The sequence below is a fragment of the Artibeus jamaicensis genome, unplaced genomic scaffold, assembly GCF_021234435.1.
Source record: "Artibeus jamaicensis isolate MK-2021 breed Jamaican fruit bat unplaced genomic scaffold, CSHL_Jam_final scaffold_461, whole genome shotgun sequence".
Lineage (NCBI taxonomy): Eukaryota > Metazoa > Chordata > Mammalia > Chiroptera > Phyllostomidae > Artibeus > Artibeus jamaicensis.
This window is the reverse complement of record NW_026522045.1, coordinates 5,076,009-5,094,760: the sequence shown is the minus strand read 5'-3', so window position 1 is coordinate 5,094,760 and position 18,752 is coordinate 5,076,009. Positions and strand designations below refer to the sequence as shown.

Genomic DNA, 18,752 nt, shown 5'->3' with positions numbered 1-18,752 from the left:
AGTCTCCAGAGTCCTCAGAAAGAGCAAAGAACCCTTCAGCTTCAGGTTGTGATGGTTTATAAAGGGCTAGATGAATGCCTCCAGCCCTTAAGAGAGAACAAAATGGTTGGTTGTTGTGGTGAGATCATTTGGTTAGAATTCTGGTGGTGTAAACAAGTGATCTGTTTCTCATTAACTAACCCTTTCCTCCCCCAGTACCCTGCTTCTTCAGAACCAGAGGACCTAGCTTTCCAGTGTACGGCTTTTGGCAGGGTTGGCCCTATACCTTGAACATTTGTGGCAGAAATTACTCTTCAGTACTCCTTGATGTCTTATTTTTAACTGGCTTCTTTTCTTTTTTTTGCTTCCAGATCCCTACTTGTACACCTCATAAATCTATTAATACTAAGGTATTAATGACCTAATGTGTTTACCCTTTGGTTTGTGGAGAGAACAATGTCTGATGCAAAGGGTTGAGGCCCTGAGGAACTTTTGTTGTTGCAGTTAGTTGTTATTGCTGTTGTTATTTGTTTACTTGCTTATGTTTCAGTACCTGCTGGAAATCCTAGAAGGAAAAGGCCACCAACTTGGCTTGTGAGACTTTTCCTGGCAGGGGGGTAAACATTTCTGGCAACACAGCTTCAGGAGACACACTGTATAGGTCCCAGCAGTGAAATGGAGTTTGGAGGCCTGTTTATGGATAATTGGTCTGTGAGTATATGTAGCATTCTGGATGATCCTTTCTGAGTTTTTCCCCTTAAAGGCTGCCATTAATAATGGTTGTTAGAATCCACTGAGCCAGGTGCTTTGATGAGTTCTTGACATAATTATCTCATATAATCCTCATGATAACTCTATGCAGTATATACTGTGATTATAACTGTGTTGTGATGAAAAGGAGACTCAAAGGTTAAGTGTCTTTCCCCAAATCACTCAACAGATGAGGGGCAGAGCTGGGTCATCTGACTGCACAGTATGTTCCTACCCTTGTCACACTACCTCTGCTGTATTAGATGTTAGTAAAACTAAATAGCTCACAAGTGAGGATTAAGTGATTAAAAATTTCCCTTCCAAGCTAAGCCATATATAAGTTTTGGTCCTTGACTACACCCTGCATATCCTGTGGAGACTTTGTACCACTTACTTCACTGGTATTTTGCCCATTTCACCATCCCGCTTCCAATAGGGATCCAATCGCCACATTGCCACTATAAATACACAACCCTGGGTATAGCCAGCTGAATGAAACCTCCAAAGCTCTTAGCTCAATAGTAATTGTCCTTAAGTTAGGAATGAATAACTCTGGATTCTAGGGATGTGTGCCTGACCCAACTTCTTCCTTTCCTGCTGGCTAGGGGAGAAATGAGGATGTGGTACATGAAAGGATTTCCCAGCAGTCAGGCTGGAGAGCCTGAAGGGGAATGTTTGCTTGTTGTGTGGTGGAATGGATGGAGTGCCTTAGGGAAGGATAGTCCAGGTGAAAATGTTCTTCCCAATCTCATCTCTGAGCCTTTGCCCAAACTCCTCTCTCTCCCCCTGCTACACCTCTTTTGCCTGAAAAGATAACTTGCCACCCATACCACTCCCCTGCCATTAATTTCTATTCATCTCTCAAGATTTAGCTCTAAAGTCACCTCTGTTGGGACAGCCTTTCTGAACATAAAATTCCTTCCCCTTAGCAGAATTACCAGTTATTCTGTATCCTAAAGCATTTTGTTTATACCTCAGGAGAGCCCTTAACAACTCTCTTAGTTGTTTTTTCACCTGGAAGAATATAACAGCTTTAATGTTGAGGTCTGAATCTTGGCTCTTAACAATATTTAAGCATGAGAAATTAACAAATATTTGTGGTAGAAACTCGGGGTACCATGCCTTCAAGAGCCTGAGTTCCAGTGATGGTGGGATTAAAGTACAAAAGACACATTTCTGAGGCACTTGAAATTTGACAGCTAGGAGTTTGTACTTCAATGTCACTTCATTGAGGCCTTCTGTAACCATCCTGTTTAAACTTGCAACCCTTCTCCCAACATTCTGTGTGCCCCTTTCCTACATTATTACTCTACTGTAACATAGTGTATATTTCACGCATTTTTCTTACTGTCTGTCTCTCTCTCCCCTCTATAATGTAAGTTCCATGTGGGTAGGGTTGTTTTATTGACCAATGAACCCCAATACCCATTACAGGGCCTGGAATATAGGTGCTTACTAATATTTGTTAAATGAATTAATGAATGACATTACTGTTCTAGGAACTGGCATTCTTTTGTGGTCTCTTGGAACTGAAATTAAGTGACTTTTGCCTATCTGCCTAGCTGTAAGGCTGCCATGGGCCCAATTATTATTGTTTTCCTCCTGCTGAGTTTTGCTTTGAGGTTGCATTCCTGACAACAACTTTGACCTAGTTGGAAGTACTTCCTCTCTATTTTTAAGACATGATGCTCCGAATGGAAACTTTTGAGTTTAAAGTAGAAATATAAAGACACTGTTTCTGGTCGGTATGAAGGGAGGTTGCACTGAGAGGAGGGGGTGTGGATTGTCAGATATTTTAGGCATTTGGTGAGCTCACTAGGAAGCCGGAGAAAGTTACTGTGCAACAGGGAAGTTAATAGCCCGAAAGAAGAAAAGATGCCACAAATTAAGCTGCTGGACTCAAGTAATCCTTAGCATTTTAGGCATGAGGTAGTTATCAGATTATGGACTTTATTGAAAAGCCATTGCTGAGTACTTCCTTTATTTGCCTAGTTTTATATTAGGAGAGTTATACTGTGAGTAAACCACATGTAACATAAAAGAAAAAAGTATCATTCTGTTTAAATGTGGTTTGAAATATTCAGAAAGAAAAAAGGGCTAGAATCCCTTACAAGACTGGCTTGGAAGGAATTGGGCTCTTGATATGATGGTAAATATGTGGTTCTTCACCATTTGATGTGTAGTGAGTTCTTTGAAACTTAAGTTTGTACAGAAAATGTCTGCTTAGCCCCCTATTCTACTAAATTTATCTCCCCAACCTTTGAACATTGGAGTGACATAGTGCTCGGTCCATGGTCTTTCTGCCATCCAAAATCTTCCTAGAAGCTCTTACCCAGCCTCATGTTTTTAAATACCATGTATCAATACACTCATCACTTGGAAATTTATGTCTCTGATCCAAGCCTTCTAAGCTATATACAATGGCTTATTCAATATATCTATTTGGATGTTAAATAGACATTTCAAATGTAACATGGCCAAAACAGAATTCCTGATTCCTCTCACATCATGAGCCCCTTTCCCTTAGCTTCCACTTTCTCAGCAAAATGACACCAGCATAGATGCTCAAGAACTAGAGTCACCCTTGAGTCTTGTGTTTCACTTAATCCCTAACATCCAACTCAAAAGCAAGTCCTGTTGACCTGAATTTCTAAGTGTGTCAAATGTTCTGCCACATGTATCCATCTCATGTGCCTATCACCCTAGTCTGAGGCACCACAAGGCCGAAATAAATATCTTTCAGCAATATTCAATAACATAGACGTAAGATGCACATATACAAATATTTATGTGGGATAGCTTCCTATTAGGAGAATTGTTATGTCAAAGGATATATATTTTAAAAATGTGAGTAGGCACTGTTGAAGTGACATCTAAGAAACTTTATCCTGTAACCACTGAAAGTACCTTTCATTATGTCCTTCCTGAGGATGGAATTTTTTTTTTAAATTGCTAATCTGATATGTGAAAAATAGTATCTAACTGATTTAACCTGCATTTCTCTGATTACTGGTAAGGCTGAGTGTTTTTTCATATATGTTAGCTATTTGCATTTTTTCAGACTTGCTCCTTAATATCCTTTGCACACTTTTATTTTGGGTTATTTTGCACATTTATACAAGATCTGTCCAGAAAAATTCCAGCCATTTAAACCATACGAGAACAGTTTGTGCAACATCAGTGTAACCTGGCAGCCAAAGAGAGTAGACTGGAATGTGCATGCATGAACAATAATGACTTCACTGTACTAGTCAGTGGGAGTGGTAGATGTTGTTGAGTGACCATGGGTACTGTGTGGCTGTCACATTCAAACTGACTGAGTAAGTAGGGCAACAAATCTGTATCAAATTTTGCATTAAGCTTGAACATTCCTCCATGGAAATTATTTGGATGATTAAGGAGGCCACAGCTATGGGCAACTGGTGATTGTCAGCTTCATCACGACCATGTGTGTGCTCATGCATCATGTCTCCTGCAGAGTTTTTTGGCAAAACATCAAATCACCCAGGTGACTCAGCCCCTCTACAGCTCAGATTTGGCACCCTGAGACTTCTAGCTATTTCCAAAACCAAAATCACCTTTAAAAGGGAAGAGATTTTAGACCATCAGTGAGACTCAGGGAAATATGACAAGGCAGCTGGTGGCGATTGGGAGAACTGTGTGAGGTTCCAAGGTAATGACTTTGAAAGGGACTGAGGCATCATTGTCCTATGTACAATGTTACTGTATCTTGTATCTTCTTCAATAAATATTTCCATTTGTCATAGTACATGGCTGGATACTTTCTAGGCAGACCTTGTATGTTGAATTGATTTGCAAGAACACTGTATTTATTAGGGATACTTACCCTTGCCTATTATATAGTGCATTTTTCCTGTAGTTTGTCATATGTCATAACTTTGTTCATGATGAGTATCCCTCTTGTAACTAGGTAAAACACACTATAAAACATTTGAAAGTGTGTTCATTAGAGTTGTCAATTAGGAGGTCAGTGGCATTAATGCAGCAGTAGGAGAGAAGGCAGATTGTAAAAAGTTGGGGAGTGAGCACTGAGGACTGATAAGGAATATGGTAGACACTTTGAAGGGGCTTGGCTGTGTTTGGAAGGAGAAAGCATTTCTTAATGGACTGTCAAGAAAATGTTGTTAATTAATTTTGTTTTGTTTTAAATATGGGACAGATGCAAGCCCATTTATGTGTAGATGGCTCAGAGCTTGATGATGCAAGGTTGTTGAGAAAGCTGGAGGATGGGACCATGGAATGAAAAAGGTGAAAAACTAGCCTTAACAAAAGGGAGGTGGCTCTTCCATTGAGACAGGAGGGAATGAGAGCAGGATTGGTGAGGCAGTGGAGAGGGAAGGAGCTGTGGAAGGACAGAATTTTGAGGGAAGTACCATCTGATGAAAGTCATGAAGAGTTGGAGTAGCATTTTAAAGAGATGGAAAGAGGATCTCTTTATAGGGATATCATCCAGATTGCCACATTGTAGTGAGCTGAGAGAAGTGCAGATAACATGAATGTGTCTCTGCTTTGAGTCATAGAACCATGTTTCCATTCTCTCCAGCAGTTACTAGCCCAGATGTAGAAATAGAGTGTGGACAGTCTAGTTTGGAGGATTCTTCTGTGTGGCTGTGACAGAAATATAAGAAGGCAGGAGACTGGACACTGCTGGTAGAATAGTTGAAATGATGGACCACTGGGGCTTTCATTATCTGTAACTATTTAATCTATCTTGAACTCCAGTAATTCTTAAGATATGGGAAATTTCCATGGCATGTACACTGTTTCTTATTTATTTATTTATATTTATTTTTAGAGAGAGGGTGGAGAGGGAGAGAAACATCAATGTGGTTGCCTTTCTCATGCCCTCTACTAGGGACCTGGCCTACAACCCACACATGTGCCCTGCCTGGGAATTGAACTGGAGAACCTTTGGTTCACAGGCCAGAACTCAATCCACTGAGCCAGACCAGCTAGGACTTCTACACTGTTTTCTTATTTGTAGCTCTATCAATTCAGCTATCAGAATAGCTTTAGTATCAGTGTCTTTAAACTATTGCTTAAAATTTATAAGAAAACATAGGATGATTTACTGAGGGCCTACCATGTGCCAGCTACTAGGCAAGGTGCTTGAGATATGATGGAGAAGAAGATAGATGATACCTTTCTTTTTGTGGAACATATTTCATCAGGGGAGATATGTCTTAAATAATTTATCACATAATCAATAATTTAATTACAATTTTGATAGATCTATGAAGTTCAGTTTTTCTTTTAGAAATCAAATTGCCACATTGTTGTCCCTAACAGGTTTTACTAATTACATTTACCCACAAAGCATGAGCATATCTCCTACATCTACCTTCTTTAAAATTGAATATTGTCTTTTTAAAAAACTTTTATTTAGTTATTTTTCAAGTACAGTTTTCTGTCTTTTTCTCCCATCCCAGCACCCCCAACCCCGGGCTTCCCATCTCCCTCCAATTTCTACCCCCCTTAGTTCTTGTCCCTGTGTCTTCCTATTTGTTCCTTCAAATCCCTCCCCTTTTTTTTCCCCTTAAATTCCCTCCCCTCTCCACTCTGGTCACTGTCCCCTTGTTTTCTATTTCAGTGTCTTTGTTTTTATTTTGCTTGCTGGTTTGTTTTGTTGTTTAGCTTCCTGTTAAAGGTGAGATCATATGGTATTTGTCTTTCAACACCTGGCCTATTTCACTCAGCATAATGCTTTCCAGTTCCATCCGTGTTGTTGCAAAGCGTAGTAGCTCCTTCTTTCTCTCTGCTGCATAGAATTCCATTGTGTATATGTACCACAATTTTTGGATCTATTCATTTACTGACGGGCACCTAGGTTGCTTCCATCTCTTGGATATTGTAAATTATGCTGCTATGAACATTATGGTGCATAGGTTCTTTGATGTTGATGTTTTAGGATTCTTAGGATATAATCCTAGCAGTGGAATTGCTGGGTCAAAAGGAAGGTCGATTTTTAGTTTTCTGAGAAAATTCCATACTGTTTTCCATAATGGTTGTACCAGTCTGCAATCCCACCAACAGTGAACTAAGGTCCCCTTTTCCCCACAACCTCTCCAACATTTGTTGTTTGTTGCTTTGTTTATGATAGCCATCCTGACCAGTGTAAAGTGGTATCTCATTGTAGTTTTAATTTGCATCTCTCTGATAGCTAGTGATATTGAGCATCTCTTCATGTGTCTCTGGATGTTCTGTATGTCCTCCTTGGAGAAGTGTCTGTTCAAGTCCTTTTCCCATTTTTTAATTGGATTGGTTGTCTTCTTAGAGTGGAGTCGTAAGTAAGTTCTTTGTATATTTTGGAGATTAAACCTTTGTCTGAGGTATCATTGGCAAATGTTTCCCCAAACAGTTGATTGTCTTTTTCATTTAATACTGTTTTGTTTAGCCACGCAGAAGCTTTTTATTTTGATGAGATCCCATTTGTTTATTCTTTCCTTTATATTCCTTGCTCTAGGGGACATACCAGTAAAACTGTTGCTGCGTGAAATACCTGAAATTTTCCTGGCAATGTTCTCCTCTAGGACTTTAATGGTGTCATGGCTTATATTTAAGTCTTTTATCCACCTTGAATTTATTTTGGTGTATGGTGTAAGTCTGTGCTATAGTTTCCTTTTTTGCACGTAGCTGTCCAGTTCTCCCAACACCATTTGTTGAAGAGGCTATCTTTACTCCATTTTATGTTACTGCCCTCTTTGTCAAATATTAATTGACTGTAGAGAGTTGGGTTGATTTCTGGACTCTCTGTTCTGTTCCATTGGTCTATGTGCCTGTTTTTATGCCAGTACTAGGCTGTTTTGATTACAGTGGCCTTGTAATACAATTTGATATCAGGTATTGTGATCCCTCCTAATTTGTTCTTCTTTCTTAAAATTGCAGCTGCTGTTCGGGCTCATTTATGGTTCCATATAAATTTTTGAAGTGTTTGTTCTATGTCTGTGAAATATGCCATTGGTAATTTAATAGGTATTGCATTGACTCTGTAAATTGCTTTGTGTAGTATGGACATTTTGATAATGTTAATTTTCCAATCCATGAACAAGGTATGTGTTTCCATTTGTTTGTGTCTTGCTTGATTTCTTTCTTCAGTGCTGGGTAGTTTTCTGCATACAGGTCTTTTACCTCCTTGGTTCAGTGTATTCCCAGATATTTTATTTTTGTTTTTGCTATATCGAATGGTATTTTTCCTTGATTTCTGCTTCTGCTGATTCATTGCTGGTATACATAAATGCCTTTGATTTCTGGATATTGACTTTGTAACCCGCTGTTCTTCCAAATTCATTAATTAGTTCGAGCAGTTTTTTGGTAGAGTCTCTAGGATTTTCCATGTACACTATCATGTCATCTGCAAACAGTGACAGTTTTGTTTCCTCCTTTCCTATTTGGATGCCTTTTATTTCCTTTTCTTGCCTGATCACTGTGGCTAAAACTTCCAGCACTATATTGAATAGAAGTTATGAAAGTGGACATCCTTGTCTTGTTCCTGATCTTAGTGGAAAGGCTTTTAGTTTTTTCCCATTGAGTATGATATTGGCTGTAGGTCTCTCATATACAGCCTTTATTATATTGAGGAATGCTCCCTCTATTCCCACTTTTCTGAGTGTTTTTATCATAAATAGGTGTTGTACCTTATCAAAAGCTTTTTCCGCGTCTATTGATATGATCATGTGGTTTTTGTCTTTGCTTTTGTTTATGTGATGTATTACATTTACTGATTTGCGAATATTGAACCATCCTTGCATCCCTGGGATGAATCCCACTTGGTCACGGTGTATGATCTTTTTGATATATTGTTGGATGCTATTTGCCAATATTTTGTTGAGGATTTTAGCGTCTATGTTAATCAGCGATATTGGCCTGAAGTTCTCTTTCTTTGTTGTGTGTTTACCTGGTTTTAGGATTAGAATGATGCTGGCTTCCATCATTTGGATTTTTTTGAATAGTCTGTGAAGAATAGGGGTTAGCTCTTCCTTAAATGCTTTGTAGAATTCTCCTGTGAAATCATCTGGTCCAGGGCTTTTGTGCTTCGGGAGATTTTTGATTACTGCTTCAATTTCATTTGCTGTTATTGGTCTATTCAGGCTTCCTGCTACCTCTTCATTGAGTTTTGGAAGATTATATTTTTTTAGAAATGTGTCCATTTCACCTAAGTTTTCAAATTTCTTGGCATACAGTTCTTCATAGTAATTTCTTACCAATCTTTGTATTTATGTGGGGTCAGTAGTAATCTCTTCTCTTTCATTTCTGATTATGTTTATTTGGGTCCTCCCTCTTTTTTTTTCTTGATGAGACTGCTGAAAGGCTTGTCCATTTTGTTTATCTTTACAAAGAACCAACTCCTGGATTCATTGATCCTTAGAATTGGCTTTTACTCTCTATGTCACTTAGTTCTGCTCTGATCTTGGTTATTTCTTCCTTCTACTTGCTCTGGGCTGTGTTTGTTGTTGTTCCTCAAGTTCCTGTAGGCATAGGGTTAGGTTGTTTGTTTGAAATGTTTCTATCTTTTTTAGGTGGGCCTGAATTGCTATGAACTTCCTGCTCAGGACTGCCTTTGCTGTGTCGCATAAGTTTTGAGTTGTCGTGAGTTCATTTTCATTTGTTTCCAGAAACGTTTTGATTTCTTCTCTAATTACATTCTTGACCCATTTGTTGTTTAATAGCATGCTATTCAATCTCCATGATCTTGATTGGTTTGGGTCTTTTCCCTTGGGGCTGGATTCCAGTTTCAGTCCCCTGTGGTTGGAGAAAATGCTTGGGATGATTTCAATTTTTTGAATTTGTTGAGGCTTCTTTTGTGTGGTATCATATGGTCTATCTTTGAAAATGTTCCATGTGCATTTGAAAAAAAAATGTGTCTTTAGCCTCTTTGGGATGAAGGTTTTTATATACATCAGTTAAGTCCATTTCATCTAGGACATTGTTCAGTTGCACAGTATCTATGTTGATATTTTGTTCGGAAGAGCTGTCCATTTTTGACAGTGGGGTGTTAAAATCCCCAACTATATTTGTGTTGCTGTCAATATCTTTCTTGAAGTCCTCTCAGATTTTATTTATATATTTGGGTGCTCCAATGTTCGGTGCATATATATTTACAATATTTATGTTTTCTTGCTAGATTCTTCCCTTGAGTATTATAAAATGACCTTCTGGGTGTCATTTTATCACCTTTTTTTTTTTAATACTATTTTGTCTGTTACGAGTTTTGCTAACCCGGCTTTTTTTTTCTTGTCCGTTTGCTTGGAAAATTTGTTTCCAACCCCTCACTTTTAGTCTGTGTATGTCTTTTTTCCAGAGGTGGGTTTCTTGTAGGCAGCAAATGTGTGGGTCATGCTTTCTTATCCATTCAGCTATTCTATGTCTTTTGATTGGAGCATTTAATCCATTTATGTTTAAGGTTATTATTGATAGGTACTTATTCATTGTCATTTTTATACATGTGTTTCTCATTGTCTTTCTCTTTTCCTTCCTTTCCTTAAGGCAGACCTTCTAGTATTTCTTGCAGAACTTGTTTGGTGGAGATGTATTCTTTTAGACTTCTTTTGTCTTAGAAGCTCTTTATTTGGCCTTCTATTTTGATTGAAAGCCTCGCTGGATAAAGTAACCTTGGTTGTAGGCCTCTGGTTCTCATTACTTGAAATATTTCTTGCCATACTCTTCTTGCTTGGAGTGTTCCCATTGAGAAGTCAGCAGCTAACCTTATTGGGTTTCCCTTGTATGCTACTTCCTTTTTCTCCCTTGCTGCCTTTAAGATTCTCTCTTTGTCTTGAAATTTTGCCATTTTGATGATGATGTGTCTTGAAGTGGGTCTCTTTGGGTTCCTCTTGATTGGGACTCTCTGTGTTTCCTAGATTTTTATTTTTTTCTCTCCTCAAATTAGGGAAGTTTTCCATCATTACTTTTTCAAATAGATTTTCCATCCCTTGCTCATCTTCTTCTCTTACTGGTATGCCTGTTATTCGGATATTACTACCTTTCATATTGTCTTGCATTTCTCTTAATCCCTCTTCATTCTTTCTGAGCCTCTTTTCCTTTTCTTGCTCTTTCTGGGAGTTTTTTTCTACTTTGTTCTCCAACTAGGTGATCTGATCTTCTGCTGCATCGATCCTGCTTTTGAATCCTTGCCCTGTGTTTTTCAGCTCTGAAATTGTGTTCTTCGTTTACTCTTGGCCCTTGCTGATGGTTTCTATTTCTTTTTTCATGTTGATATAATTTGCAGTGATTTCATTGTAGCTCCCTGGTAGTTTCTAGTAGCTCATGGTGAGCTCTTTGAACGTCCTGATAACCAGTGCTTTGAATTCAATATCTGATAGCTGACTTGGCTCTATTTCATCTAACATTCTTTTGAGGCTTCCTCCTTTCCTTTCATTGGGAGGTTGCTTCTTTTTATTTCCATTGTTTGTGAGACTCTTCTTGTTAGCTTCAGCTTCTTAAATTGATGTGTTCTGGTTTCCTGGATTAATGGTGTGAACTGTGGTATAATATTTGTGAGATTCAGTAGTGTAGTCTCCTTGATCTTCCAAGCTCACTGGTCTTGAGCTGTCATTTATTTGGTTCTGTGTTTGTTTTTGAGTTTTGGGGTCTTTTTTTTGTGGGTTCTTCCCTCCAGTTGTCAAACTGATGGTCCCTCGGTCCACTACCCATTTTAATTTGTTGTGCTAGTGAGGGCGGATTGCGTTGAAGCTAGTTCTTCTGTGTATACAGTGTTTTGTGGATTTTCTTTTGCTCTTGTTCAGTTGTTTGTTCTGGGTAGTTTCTACAGTGTTTAGTTGTATTTCCAGATAGGTCTTGGGTTAAGGTTTTTGTGGTTTCTACTTTGTCCTTCACCTTCTTCTGTTGTTATCTGTTGGTGGTTTCTTTGTTGTTGGGTTCCCTCTTCCCTTGGTTATCTTGGTGTTCACCACTTCCACCTACTCTTTTTTTTGGTGATCAGTTGGAGGGGAAGGCAAAATGGTTTATGACAGCAGGAGAATATTCTATGATATTTACAGTAGCAGCTGGTAGAGAAGAGATAGGAGATCCCCTGGCTATGTATAGTGATAACTGTAATCTTCAACCCAACTAGCCACTTTTTAGAAAGGATGGAAAGAAGATAAAACTCTTGTTGGAGAGGGAAGCTTTGTGATTTGGATCTAGAAAGGAATGAGGTTGAGGGAAGTCAGATTCTGAGGTAAGATGAGAATAAAGGATGGTAAATAAGTGTAGTGTGAGAGAGAATAGAGTTAACCACTACAGTATTATAGTTCAGGCAACAATGAAGTGGGCTAAGATGTGGGGGTGGGGTTTTGTGTAGTATTTACAACAGTATGGAACACCTATTATTTACAATAACATTAGAGCAACAATCATATGACAGAATCTATGATATACCAAGATTAGGGAGTATTGGACTTTCAATAGTGTGCTAACTGGGCAAGGGGAAGTAAAGGACAGTAAATTAGCAGTATACTGTGATTGAGGGGACAGGAGGAACCCGTCAAGTGATGCAATATATCCAACCATGGTAAATAATGCTATATAGAAAGAGGAGGAATACAAAGATAGTATTTAAATAAAAGATGTAAGAATAATGAAAAAATACAAATATGCAGTAACTTGTAGTTTTTCTGTTATAGCAAAGTGAATTTTGTCTGTCTGTCTCTACTGTTTGGATGCCCCCTCTTGTCTTATCTTTTTGCTGTTCCAAGTCTTTTGTCTCACTTGGGGGGAAGGGGGGTGAAAAGAAAGAAAAAAGGCAGCAGAAGGGAGGAAAAAGCCATAGGTTTGGAAAGAAAGGAAGAAGGAATGAAACAAGAAAGACAAAGAGAGAGGGTGAATGTATTGAAAGATAAAACAATAATAAAGTTAAAAAATAAAAGATCATTAAACAAAAAACAAAAAACACACAAACAAAAAACCTCCCTCTTGTTGGTTTCCAGCTGGTAAAACCATTTTTTTCTGGTCACACTAGCTGCAGCAGTGTGAGGGGCAATTGGTGTAGCCTTTCTCCCTTCTGGGTAAACTCAGCCAGTCTCACAAGTGCTCTCCCAAGATCTGGATCGGTGCCTCTCTCCAGTGCCCCACTGAGATCAGACTTTCCCTGGGAGTCACAGTCCTGGGCTGGGGTATGGGTGCCTGCTCCCAGTCAGGCTTCCTTTGTCCCACAGGCTTGGGCACCAACCTTTCCCAGTGCTATGGGGGGAATGCAAGGGTGACTCTCAATTCTCCCAAGCCGGGGACCACAGACTCCATGGGTGATCAAAGCCCTCTCATGCCCATTCCTCTCTCTAATACTTTAAGCAAACAGATCTCTCCTGGCGTTTTTCAAACTTCACCTGACCTGATAGGGAGGGAGCTGATGACACAGCTCTCTCCCAAGGACCTTGCTGCAAGCCCTCAGCTCCCAGAGACCAAGGTGGACTGGCCCAGGCCCTGGCGCAGCCTGGCAGAGGGCCTGCGGCCTCTGGGCTATTTCCTCAGACCTTATTGACCTATAGCCGTCTCCTCACCATCTGGTCATTCAATGTCCGTTCCAAATTCTGGAGTCCTATTTTTCTAAATGCTGGGTCCCTGCTGGCTATTTGCTGCACTCCTCTGCAGATCAGCCAGGTTTTTCTCTGGTGTGTGGCGGGGCGAGCTGAATCCTTTGTCCTACTCTGCTGCCATCTTCCCCGAGCATTTCCAGATCCTGTGCTTTTAACCATAAAATGATATGGCCTCAAGAAAATAAAACCATTTGCTAAAGAGGCTATTTTTACTCCATTTTATGCTTCTTCCCTCTTTGTGGAATATTAATTGACTATAGAGACTTGGCTTTTTTTCTGGGCTCTCTATTCTGTTCCAAAGTGGGTGGTAGGATCAAGGGTGGGAGATGGTGGTGGGTTGAGCTGGGGGGAATGGTGGGGAAAATGGAGATAACTATACTTGAACAACAATAAAAATAATAAAAAAGAAATAGAAAACAAAACCACTTTTTTCTTAGTTCTATTACCACTCTTCAGATTTTGTGAGTTTAAGTTTAAACATACAAATGCAAATAGATATCTGGGTAAAGACATTCAGTAAGTGTTCATTGAACTCATACTGTATTTCAAAGACTGCTAAGCAAGCTTCTGGGGGTATGAAGTCCAGATACAGTGGCTGCCCTCTAGGAGGTCACTTCTGAAAGAAGATACCAGTTTGAACATAAATATTACCATTTTCATATTTATATGTGCATGCGTATTTGGGTACCCATGTGCCCAACAAATTAAGCACTAAAATCTGTGTTATTTACTAGCCAGTGCAAGAATATTATTTGGTGTTTTTCCAGTTCACATCAGTTTCCATTTTGGGAATACCAACAATTATTTTGAAACTAAGTACTGTTCTTACAAGGAATTCCCTATTCTATATATTCTATTTTCTATATATAATATTTTTATATTCTAGGCCCTTACTAAAGGTACTATAACTAATAAATAGCAGAGCTAGGATTTGAACCCAAGTCTGTCTTACACCACTATATTCATTAATTCATGATTCCTCAGTTTGGGCCAGTTTTTCATTTTTAAATTTGGTCTTCAGAATTTAAATTAACTTGAGATAGCTCTCCCCAAGCCTTCTTGGAAACTATCTGTCTTAGTGTTAGTGTTAATGATCATTTATTAATTATTATCTCTTAATTTATAGGATTAGGGTATAAGTGGGTTATATTCACTTGAATATATAATCCTGCATGTTCATTATATGAAGATTGTTATTTTGTTCAACTTGTATATATATATATATATATATACATTTTTATCTGTTTGTATGATCAGTAATTAAGAGGAGGTATGTTAACTTCCCATTCTGATATATTTCTCAATTCTCCCTTTCTTTTGTAAATGTTTGCATTAAAATACCCCAAAGTTTGAAAATTGATATGTGCAATTTCCTAACTAAACAAACTATCTTTTCTAAAATAACTTTTAGAAAGAAGGAGCTCCTGTGCTTTGTGACAGCATGGATTGATCTGGAGAGCCTTATACTAAGTGAAATATGTCAGGCAGTGGAAGAGAAATACCATATGATCTTACCTATAAATGGAACCTAACCAACAGCACAAACAAGAAAGCAAAATATAACTAGGGACATATAAATAAATTACATACTGACAGTAACCAGAGGGGAGGAGGAATGGATAATGGGGAGAAAAAAGGGGAAGGATTGTCAAAGAGCATATGTAAAGGACAAATGGACAAAGCCAAAGTGGGGTAAGATCAAGGGTGGGAGGTGGGGATGGGTGGGGTGGGGAGAGTGATGGTGGGGAAATAGAGACAACAGTACTTGAATGACAATAAAAAATAAATAACTTTATGGGCACGAAGTACTACAAGGATGCTAAGATATTTCATCTAAGTGTTTTTTTAATTGATTACACTGTTATGTAGTCCCAATTTTCCCCCCTTTGCTTCTGTGCACCCAACACCACTCACTCCCTTCAGCAAGTCTCCCTTCATTTTTCCATGTACATGGGTCATGCATATAAGCTCTTTGGCTACTCTATTTCCTATATTTAGTATTAACATCCCCCTGCCTATTCTGTAACTACCAACTTGTGCTACTTAATCTCTTCACTTCTTTTCCCATTCCCCCCAGACTCCCCACTCCACTGGCCACCATCCCAATGATCTCCATATCTATTATTTTGTTTCTGTTCTGCTTGTTTGCTTAGTCTGCTTTTTAGATTCAGTTGTTGATCAATATGTATTTATGCCATTTTAATGTTCATAGTTTTGATCTTCTTTTTCTTAAATAAGTCCCTTAAACGTTTCATATAATGAGGGCTTGGTGATGATGAACTCCTTTAACTTTACCTTGTCTGGGAAGCACTTTATCTGCCCTTCCATTCTGAATGATAGCTTTGCTGGATAGAATAATCCAGGTTGTAGGTCCTTGCTTTTCATCACTTTGAATACTTCTTGCCAATCCCTTCTAGCCTGCAAAGTTTCTTTAGAGAAATCAACAGACAGATATTTCATCTGAGTCTTGAGAGTCCACCACTAGCATGGAACAAATTTTCCATCAGAGCTCAGGTTTGAATACTTACATAATCCGAGCTGTGATTTTCTTAGTAGATAATGCTTGACCTTTCCTCTTTTTTTTTTCATTTTTCTTCTATTGAAATTATTGGGGTGATATTGGTGAATAAAATTACATAGGTTTCAGGTGTAGAATTCTATTATATATCATCTGTATATTGTATTGTGGTCTCCACCCCAATTCAAGTCTCCTTCCATCACCATTTATCCTCCCTTAAGCCTCTTCTGTTTGCCCCTACCTGCTTTCCCTCTGGTAATAACCATATCAGTTACAAAACTCTATCAGTCTTTTTCTTTGCTTAATGCCTTCACCCTTTTCACTCAGCCCCCACACCAAACCCCCTTCCCCATGACAATTGTCAGCCTGTTCTCCATACCTATTAGTTTGCTTCTATTTTGTTAATTTATTTTGTTCATAATCCTTGTCCTTTTGACTACACACCTGTGAGTCAAAAGGGCTTTGGTTTCTCCACTAAGCCCTAGTGTCAGTCAACTGGGAGAATATGAAAGGTCATAGGTTTTCTAACCTCAAATCTTCCTGGTTTACTTATTTCTCCCTCCCTCGTGTTTATGAGTTATATTTTTCAAAATGTGCTGTACCATTTACTATAAAAGTTTATGATATAACTCATTGTATATGAAAGCATTATTTTTACTCTGTATTTCCCTTTTTGGATTTGTAGAAAATATACTGTCCTATGGTAAGGAGGTATTGGGGTTGGTGAGACAAGCATTAGGTTTCTTCTTGAAGACTTTGATGATAGATTTAGGTCAATTATGATTTGTTCTTTTCCCTACGAGTTACTAAGAAATGTCTTTAAGTTTCCGAAATGTATTGAGATTAAAAATATTTTTGTTATTGAATTCATATTTAATTTTCCTGAAGTCAAGTACCATGGTCTGTATAAGAATGATTTCTTTGAAATTACCAAGACTTGCAATATAAGTGAGTACAATGGTCATTTGAGGGGGTGAATGTTCCATATGTGCTTGAAAATAATGCAAGATAGAGCCTTCTACATATGCCTATTAAATCAAGTTTATTTTGTTGTTCAGTTAGTCTATAGGCTTACTAATTTTTTCTCTGCTTGTACTAGCGATACAGTGATGCACCACATAATGTTTCACTCTAGTTGGTCTTAGTCTTCCTTTATATATTTGGAGGTATGTAATTAGTACATATGAGCTTATTTACTCTATGTAGTTATCTTCTTTATCTTCTGTAATGTTTTTGTCTGAAGTTTTATTTTTCTTAGATATTAATATGGCTACCTGAATTTTCTTTTGCTTAGCATTTACCTGGTATAATTTTTTTCTTGTTCCTGAACTGAATTGTCTTTTTTTTATTGTTGTTCAAGTACAGCTGTTTCCATTATCACCCTACCATGACCCCCACCCCACCCTTGCCCATTTTCCACTCTCAAACCTACCCCTTTGGCTTTGTTCATTTGTGCTTTATACATGTTCCTTGATGGTCCTTCCACTATTTTCCACCATTATCCCTCTACCTCCTCCTTTCTGGTTACTTGGTATAACTTTTTCCATCGTTTTACCTTTTTTAAAAAATTTTTGTTTTATTGATTATGCCATTACAGTTGTTCTATTCCCCCCTTCATTCCCCTCCACCCTGCACCCCCCCACCCCTTCCATTCCCCCTCTTTAGTTTATGACCATGTGTCTCAAGTTCTTTGGATTCTATATTTCCCATACTATTCTTGCTCTCCCCCTATCTATTTTCTACCTACCGTCTATGCTACTTATTTTCTGTACCTTCTCCCCCTTCTCCTCCCACTCCCCTGTTGCTAACCCTCCATGAGATCTTCATTTTTATGCTTCTGCTCCTGATCTAGCTGTCCTTTTAGCTTGCTTTTGTTTTAGATATGGTTGTTAATAACTGTGAGTTTGCTGTCCTTTCACTGTTCGTATTTTTTATCTTCTTTTTCTTAGATAAGTCCCTTTAACATTTCATATAATAAGGGCTTGGTGATGATGAACTCCTTGAACTTCACCTTATCTGAGAAGCACTCTATCTGCCCTTCCTTTCTAAATGAAAGCTTTGCTGGATAGAGCAATCTTGGTTGTAGGTGTTTAGATTTCATGACTTGGAATACCTCTTTCCAGCCCCTTCTTGCCTGTAAGGTCTCTTTTGAGAAATCAGCTGACAGTCTGATGGGAACTCCTTTGTAGGTGACTGTCCCCTTATCTCTTGCTTCTTCTAGAATTCTCTCCTTCATTTTAATCTTGGCTAATGTAATTATGATGTGCCTTGGTGTGTTCCTTCCTGGGTCCAACTTCTTTGGGACTCTCTGAGCTTCTTGGATTTCCTGGAAGTCTATTTCCTTTGCCAGGTTGGGAAAATTCTCCTTTATTATTTGTTCAAAAGTTTTCCACTGGTGGCTGTTCCTTTCCCCCTTCTGGTACCCCTATAATTAGGATGTTGGAGCATTTAAAGATGTCCTGGAGGTTCCTAAGTCTCTCCTCATTTTTTTTTTGAATTCTTGCTTCTTGACTCTTTTCTGTTTGGCCATTATTTGCTTTCTTGTGGTCCACTCCATTGATTTGAGTCCCAGTTTCCTTTTCACTGCTATTGGTTTCCTGTGCAATTCCATTCATTTCAATTAGTTTCACCTTCATATGTTTCTCTAATTTGTGGCTATAATCAACCAGTTCTGTGAGCATCCTGATCCTTTGGCGTCCTGTGTGCCACCATGTGTCTATGGGCTTTCCCTTAGGGCTGAGCTACAAATGCCATTGCCAGGCAGATCAGTTTCCTATGGTGGGTGCTGTACTTTGTCAAATGTTTTTTCTGAATCTATTGATATGATCATGTGATTTTTGTCTTTCCTTTTGTTTATGTGATATATTACATTTATGATTTGTGAATATTGTACCCTCCTTGCATCCCTGGGATTAATCCCACTTGATCATGTTGTATGGTCTTTTTAATGTATTTCT

General features: G+C 38.5%; 1 protein-coding gene across 12 annotated transcripts in view; it reads left to right on the top strand.

Annotated features, from left to right (window-relative positions):
• Nucleotides 1–18,752, top strand: part of SYTL4 (synaptotagmin like 4) — a 104,850-nt gene that overhangs the window by 786 nt on the left and 85,312 nt on the right. For 3 of the 12 annotated variants that reach the window (XM_037143783.2, XM_053657536.1, XM_053657533.1), the window contains exons 1-2: nt 110–389; nt 530–690. The exons of 6 other annotated variants lie outside the window; for them this stretch is intronic. The gene's annotated coding sequence lies outside the window, so the exon portion shown is untranslated. Of the gene's footprint in view, nt 1–109; nt 390–529; nt 691–18,752 lie in introns of those variants that run through there. 3 more of the 12 variants (XM_037143784.2, XM_037143785.2, XM_053657534.1) reach the window with 1 other exon arrangement.